Here is a 7718-nt window from a genome sequence, read left to right as displayed (position 1 = left end):
GAACTAATTGGGATAAAGCGACTCCAAATTGTTTGACGCGTGTCACATTTTTATCATTAGCCGAACGGCTGAGATTAGAATATCACGGTGATCTTGAACCAACGTTAAATAAAAGGAGCTTACAACTGGGAAGATCTTGCGGATTCTGGAACAGCAATCTTCATATATGAGAAAAATCCAAAAACAAGAAAAAATCGCCGTTAGGGATTTTTAAATAAATCGCGGTCAAAGTTCACATTGTTAGGTTTTCGCGATTTTGCTTGGAAACCGCAAGTCCTATCGAAATGAGGTAAAGAAAATGTTGTAGCTATGAAAATTTGTTCCTAGGATTTTCCATTTTTGAGATATAGAAGTTCAGGTTACATTTTTAGGTTTTTTGTTAGGTTTTCACGATTTGCTTCAAAACAGTAGGTCTTTTCGAAATGGGACTACAGAAAGTTCTCTACAAGATTGGAATTCCTAATTTTTTCCTAGGTTGTACCATTTTTGAGATATATAAACTTAAGTTGGGAAATTGCAGTCATGACATTAATTTATAATGAGGCGATACAGTCTGTGAATTGTCCCAATTTGAATTTCTATATCTCAAAAATTGTAAAACGTACGAAAATATCATAAGAGAACAAGAATTTTCACTGCTACAACTTTTTCTTTAGCAAAACCTAAAAAAAACCTACAAATGCGATTTTTTTTTCATCTAGGGTGTAAGCTTTTTTCATTTACAAATAACAGCAGATTTTAATACAATACCAAATAACCAAAGTTTGAGCATTAATTTCGATTACGGTTGTTTTCAGCTAAAATTTTTTTACTGATAAGAAAAAATTCAGATGGACATGCTATTTATAGCAGATATTATCACTTTATGATGCACAATAATAAATTTTTCTCCATTATTTTCTCCCACTATTTAGCAACAAGTTGATATAAAATAGGAATACAAAATGTTGATTAAGGCAGTAAATCAATTTTCTAATTGGTTTTCGAGATATATGTACTCCACCGAAAACCCTTGATATGTCGTACATATTGTCCAAAAGACATTTCATTTTATGTACTTCTAATTCGCACAACACTGAATTTGTAATCATTTTGAAAACAAAATGAGTTGAAAGCCTCATTAAGGAATTCCAAAACACTGGCATGGAATAAAGAAGGAATTCAGTTTTACTGGAAGTTTCTCTCAAAAAGGGTATTCAAACAAAAATATTTTAAATATTTTTTCAGACAACATGTTGATAAAGTACATTTTCAATACAGAACCTTCAGAACAATATCAGTTTTCATTTGAAATTTCAAAAATAATAATTAATTTAGGGACAAAATCGTAATAATTTGTTAAAGTAGCTCAAAAAATTTTGTCGGACCAAACCAGTTCGGGGGGGGCCCGGGCCCCCCGTGCCCCCCCCCCCTGCGTACGTCCCTGCATACAAATAATGATAATAATTTTAAATTTAAAGGTAAAATAATAACTTCTGGTGTAGGAAAAATTAATCAACTTAACATACTTCCTCCCACAATTCTTAAAATTAATAAACCTATTATACTCTTTAATATTACTCAACCTTCATCATTTAATATATTCAATGAAGAAAAATTAGAATCCCCAGTTATTGTATAATAAACTAAACGAAAAGAATAACAAACTGTTAAACCAGTAGAAAAAAAAAATAAAGGAAAAAAGAAAATATATTAATATAAGAAAAAGATACTATTTCTAAAATTAAATCCTTAGAATAAAACCCAGCTAAAAAAGGTATCCCACATAAAGCTAAATTAGCTACATTAAAACAAGAAGATGTCAATGGTATTATTAAACTTAATCTACCCATTAAACGAATATCTTGATTATTATTTATATTATGAATAATAGCTCCAGCACACATAAATAATAATGCCTTAAATAAAGCATGAGTTAATAAATGAAAAAAAGCTAATTTATAAAAACCTATAGATAAAATTCTTATTATTAATCCTAATTGTCTTAAAGTAGATAAAGCAATAATCTTTTTTAAATCAAATTCATAATTAGCACCTAATCCAGCTATAAATATAGTTAACCCAGATAATAATAATAAATTTCCTATTCAACTTATTCTTAAAACAATATTAAATCGAATTAATAAATAAACACCAGCTGTAACTAAAGTAGAAGAATGAACTAAAGCTGAAACAGGTGTTGGAGCCGCCATAGCTGCAGGTAATCAAGAATAAAAAGAATTTGGGCACTCTTAGTTATAGCAGCTAATATAACTAATAACCCTACAATTATTATTTCATTATCAGATTGTATTACATCTAAATAAAAAATATAATTTCAACTTCCATAATTTAATATTCAAGCAATAGCTAATAAAAGAGCCACATCTCCAATTCGGTTAGACAATGCAGTTAATATACCAGCATTATATGACTTAATATTTTGAAAATAAATTACTAAACAATAAGATACTAACCCTAGTCCATCTCACCCTAATAAAATTCTAATTAAATTTGGACTAATAATTAATAATATTATTGATATAACAAATATTAATACTAATATAATAAATCGATTAATTTTATAGTCACTTTCTATATATTCCTTTCTATAATAAATAACTAAAGAAGAAATCATTAATACAAATGATATAAAAATTAATCTTATTCAATCTAATAAAATTGTTATCACAATTATTAAAGAATTTATTGAAACAACTTCTCATTCAATAAAAATTGTATAATCATTTATAATAAAAATTAACCCTATCGTAAATGACAAAAGACTACAAAAAAATAGACTAACGAATCTAATAGAACAAATTGATAAATATTTCACGATTTAAAAAGATTTACTCTTATCATTGACACCACAAATCAATATTTTTATTAAACTATTTAAATTATAACCATAATATACACATATCCCCCTTTAATAAATTTAATGGAATTTAATGGAAATCAATGTAAAAATAAAAGTAAATATTCTCGAATCTTACCTCCTCTAAAAGAATAAATACCTGAAAATAACTTTCCATGTTGTCTATAAGCATATAAATATAATGTATAAGCAGCTCTAAAAAAATATAACAAAGATAATATTAATATTGTTACCCAAGATCAACTAACAATTCTATTAATTAATGAAATTTCTCCTAATAAATTTAAAGTCGGAGGAGCCGCTATATTTGCTGAACTTAATAAAAATCATCATAAAGCTATAGAAGGTATAAAATTTAATAAACCCTTATTAATTAATAAACTTCGACTACCTAAACGTTCATAAGAAATATTTGCTAAACAAAATAACCCTGAAGAACATAACCCATGAGCAATTATTAAAGTATAAGAACCACATATTCCTATATAAGTTATAGTTATTAGACCAGCTAATACAATTCCTATATGAGCAACCGAAGAATAAGCAATTAATGCCTTAAGATCAGTTTGGCATAAACAAGTTAATCTCACTAATACCCCCCCTACTAATCTAATTCTAATTCAAATAAAATTAAATTTTAATCCTAAAAGTTGTAAAAAAGGGAAAACCCGTAATAAACCGTACCCCCCTAACTTTAACATAATTCCTGCTAAAATTATTGAACCCGAAACAGGAGCTTCTACATGAGCCTTAGGTAATCATAAATGAACTAAAAATATTGGTATTTTTACTAAAAATGCTATAACTAATGAAAAATATAAAATCTCATAATTAAATATATAATTATTTAATAAATAAAAATTCATAGTATTTGTAACCTTATATAAATAAAAAATACCAATTAATATTGGTAACGACACTAATAAAGTATAAAATAATAAATAAACACCAGCTTGTAAACGTTCAGGTTGATACCCCCACCCTAAAATTAAAAACAAAGTAGGAATTAATCTTCTTTCAAAAAATAAATAAAACATAAATAATCTTATTCTACTAAAAGTTAATACTAATATTAATAATAATAAAATATTATTAAATAAAAATAAATTAGTATAATTATTATATTTAAAGACAGATTCTCTAGCCATTAATATTAAAGAAACAATTCATAAACTTAATAAAATCAACCCATAAGAAATTATATCAGAACCAAATAGGTAAGAAATTGACATAAAATAATTTGAATATATATTATTTAAAATAAAAACAAAAGAAATTAAAAATAAAAATCTTTGAACCATTCAATATGAGTTTTTAATAAAACATAATGGAAATAAAAATAAAACTATAAAAATAATTTTTAACATTGTAAAATATTAAATCTTTGAAAATAATCATTTCCATGTGTACGAATTATTGAAACTAAAATTGAAAGACCTAAAGCTCCTTCACAAACTCTAAAAGTTAAAAATATTATTCTAAAAAAATTCTCATAATTATATATATTTAAATATACAAATAATAAAAGAAATAATCTTAAAACAATATATTCTAATCTTAATAATATAGACAATAAATGCTTTCGATTAGAAACAAAAGTAAATACCCCTATAATAAATAAAATTCTAGGTAAACATCAATTTAAAATTATTAACATTAGTTTTAATAGTTTAACAAAAACATTGGTCTTGTAAACCAAAAATAAGATTAATTCTTTTAAAACTTCAAGAAAAAAGAAATTTCTTTATCATTAATCCCCAAAATTAATATTTTATTTAAACTATTTCTTGACATTATACAATGAATTTTAATAACTCTTCTATTTATTTTTAATTTTATTTTTATAAATATTAAACACCCACTAGCAATAGGTTTAACACTTTTAATCCAAACTATTTTAGTGTCAATAATTTCAGGATTAATAACTAAAACATTTTGATTTTCATATATTTTATTTTTAGTATTCTTAGGAGGAATATTAGTTTTATTTATTTATGTAACTTCATTAGCTTCAAATGAAATATTTACTTTTTCTACAAAACTTTTAATTTCTTCAATTTCAATTTTTATAATTATAATTATCTCATTATATTTTATTGATAAAAGTATTTTACTTCAATATACTAATTTAGAAATTCAATCAATTTCAAACTTAAATTCTTATATAATAGAAAATTCTTTATCATTAAATAAATTATATAATTATCCAACCAACTTACTAACAATTTTACTAATAAATTATTTATTAATTACGCTAATTGCTGTAGTTAAAATTACTAATTTATTTAAGGGACCTCTACGACCTATATTTAACTAATGAACAAACCTTTACGACTTAAACATCCAATTTTAAGAATTGCAAATAATGCACTAGTAGATCTTCCTGCTCCAAGAAATATTTCATCTTGATGAAATTTCGGATCATTATTAGGCTTATGTTTAATTATTCAAATTTTAACAGGATTATTTCTTGCTATACATTATACAGCAGATATTAATTTAGCATTTAATAGAGTAAATCATATTTGTCGAGATGTTAATTATGGTTGATTATTACGAACTTTACATGCTAATGGTGCGTCATTCTTTTTTATTTGTATTTACCTTCATGTAGGGCGAGGAATTTATTATGGATCATATTTATATACCCCTACATGATTAGTAGGAGTAATCATTTTATTTTTAGTAATAGGAACAGCTTTTATAGGGTATGTTCTTCCATGAGGGCAAATATCTTTTTGAGGAGCTACTGTTATTACTAACTTATTATCAGCTATTCCTTATTTAGGAATTGATTTAGTACAATGAGTCTGAGGAGGATTTGCTGTTGATAACGCTACATTAACTCGATTCTTTACATTCCATTTTATTTTACCTTTCATTGTATTAGCAATAACAATAATTCATTTATTATTTTTACATGAAACAGGTTCAAATAACCCAATTGGATTAAATTCTAATATTGATAAAATTCCTTTCCACCCTTATTTTACTTACAAGGACATTGTAGGATTTATTATTATAACAATGATTTTAATTTTATTAGTACTAATTAATCCATACTTATTAGGAGATCCTGATAATTTCATTCCAGCTAATCCTTTAGTGACACCTGTCCATATTCAACCAGAATGATACTTTTTATTCGCCTATGCAATTTTACGGTCTATTCCTAATAAGCTTGGAGGAGTAATTGCTTTAGTATTATCAATTGCTATTCTAGCAATTCTTCCATTTTACCATTTAAGAAAATTCCGAGGAATTCAATTCTACCCAATTAATAAAATTTTATTTTGAGTAATAGTAGTTACAGTAATTTTATTAACATGAATTGGAGCCCGACCTGTAGAAGCACCATTTGTGCTAGTTGGACAAATTATAACAGTAGTATACTTTTCTTATTTCTTATTTAATCCTTTAATTACAAAATGATGAGATAACCTTTTAAACTAGTTAATGAGCTTGAATTAAGCATATGTTTTGAAAACATAAGATAGAAATTTAATTTTCTATTAACTTTACTACTAAATTTAATTCATTATAATAAATATAATAAAAAAATTTTAAACCCTAAAAAAAATAATAAAAAATTTAACGAAAAAGGTAAAAAACTTTTTCAAGCTAAATACATTAATTTATCATATCGAAACCGAGGTAAAGTCCCACGAACTCAAATAAATATAAAAGAAACAAAAGTTAACTTTAAATAAAATATAAAAGAAAATACATCACACCCCAAAAATATTACACAAAATAATATACTTATAAATAAAATTCTCGCATATTCAGCTAAAAAAATTAGTGCAAAACCCCCTCTTCTATATTCAACATTAAACCCAGAAACTAATTCAGATTCCCCTTCAGCAAAATCAAATGGAGTTCGATTAGTTTCAGCTAAAGAAATACTAAATCATACTAAAGCTATAGGAAATATTAAAAATAAAAATCAAATAAATAATTGATATTTATAAAACATTAACATATTATACCCTCCAATTAAAAATACAAAACTTAATAATACTAAAGCTAATCTAACTTCATAAGAAATTGTTTGAGCTACAGCTCGTAAACCTCCTAATAAAGCATAATTAGAATTAGATGACCAACCAGCAATTATTACAGTATAGACTCCTAAACTTGTACAACATAAAAAAAATAATAAACCTAAATTAAAAGAAAATAACTTAATAAATATAGGTATACATATTCAAACTAACAATGATAAAAATAAAGAAAAAACTGGTGAAAAATAATAAGAAATATAATTTGATAATAAAGGGTAAGTTTGTTCCTTAGTAAATAATTTAATTGCATCACAAAAAGGTTGAGAAATTCCTATAATTCCAACCTTATTAGGACCCTTCCGAATTTGAATATATCCTAATACCTTACGCTCAAGAAGAGTTAAAAAAGCAACTCTTACTAATACACAAATTACTAATAATAATCTACCAATAATAAATAATAAATTTTCTAAATAAAACATGTACTATTTGTAATATAAATTACATATATAAATTCTAAATTTATTGCACTAATCTGCCAAAATAGTAATATTAATTATATTCAATAACAAAAATAATAATTTATTAAATATTAGGTCCTTTCGTACTGAAATATTTTAATTTTTTAAAGATAGAAACCAACCTGGCTTACACCGGTTTGAACTCAGATCATGTAAGAATTTAAAAGTCGAACAGACTTAACATTTAAACGGCTACACCTAAATATATCTCTTAATCCAACATCGAGGTCGCAATCTTTTTTATCGATATGAACTCTCCAAAAAAATTACGCTGTTATCCCTAAAGTAACTTAAATTTTTAATCGCTAATAACGGATCAATTAATCATTAATT

At 24.9% G+C, this 7718-nt stretch overlaps 1 pseudogene; it reads left to right on the top strand.

Annotated features, from left to right (window-relative positions):
• Positions 1–4436: 4436 nt before the first annotated feature.
• LOC141403096 (NADH-ubiquinone oxidoreductase chain 6-like) lies at positions 4437–6312 on the top strand (annotated as a pseudogene).
• Positions 6313–7718: the final 1406 nt, after the last annotated feature.

The sequence above is a fragment of the Musca autumnalis genome, unplaced genomic scaffold (assembly GCF_047663935.1).
Source record: "Musca autumnalis isolate F117 unplaced genomic scaffold, ASM4766393v1 scaffold_4, whole genome shotgun sequence".
Classification (NCBI taxonomy): domain Eukaryota; kingdom Metazoa; phylum Arthropoda; class Insecta; order Diptera; family Muscidae; genus Musca; species Musca autumnalis.
The sequence above is the reverse complement of the archived record's forward strand: the minus strand, read 5'-3'. Positions and strand labels throughout refer to the sequence as shown.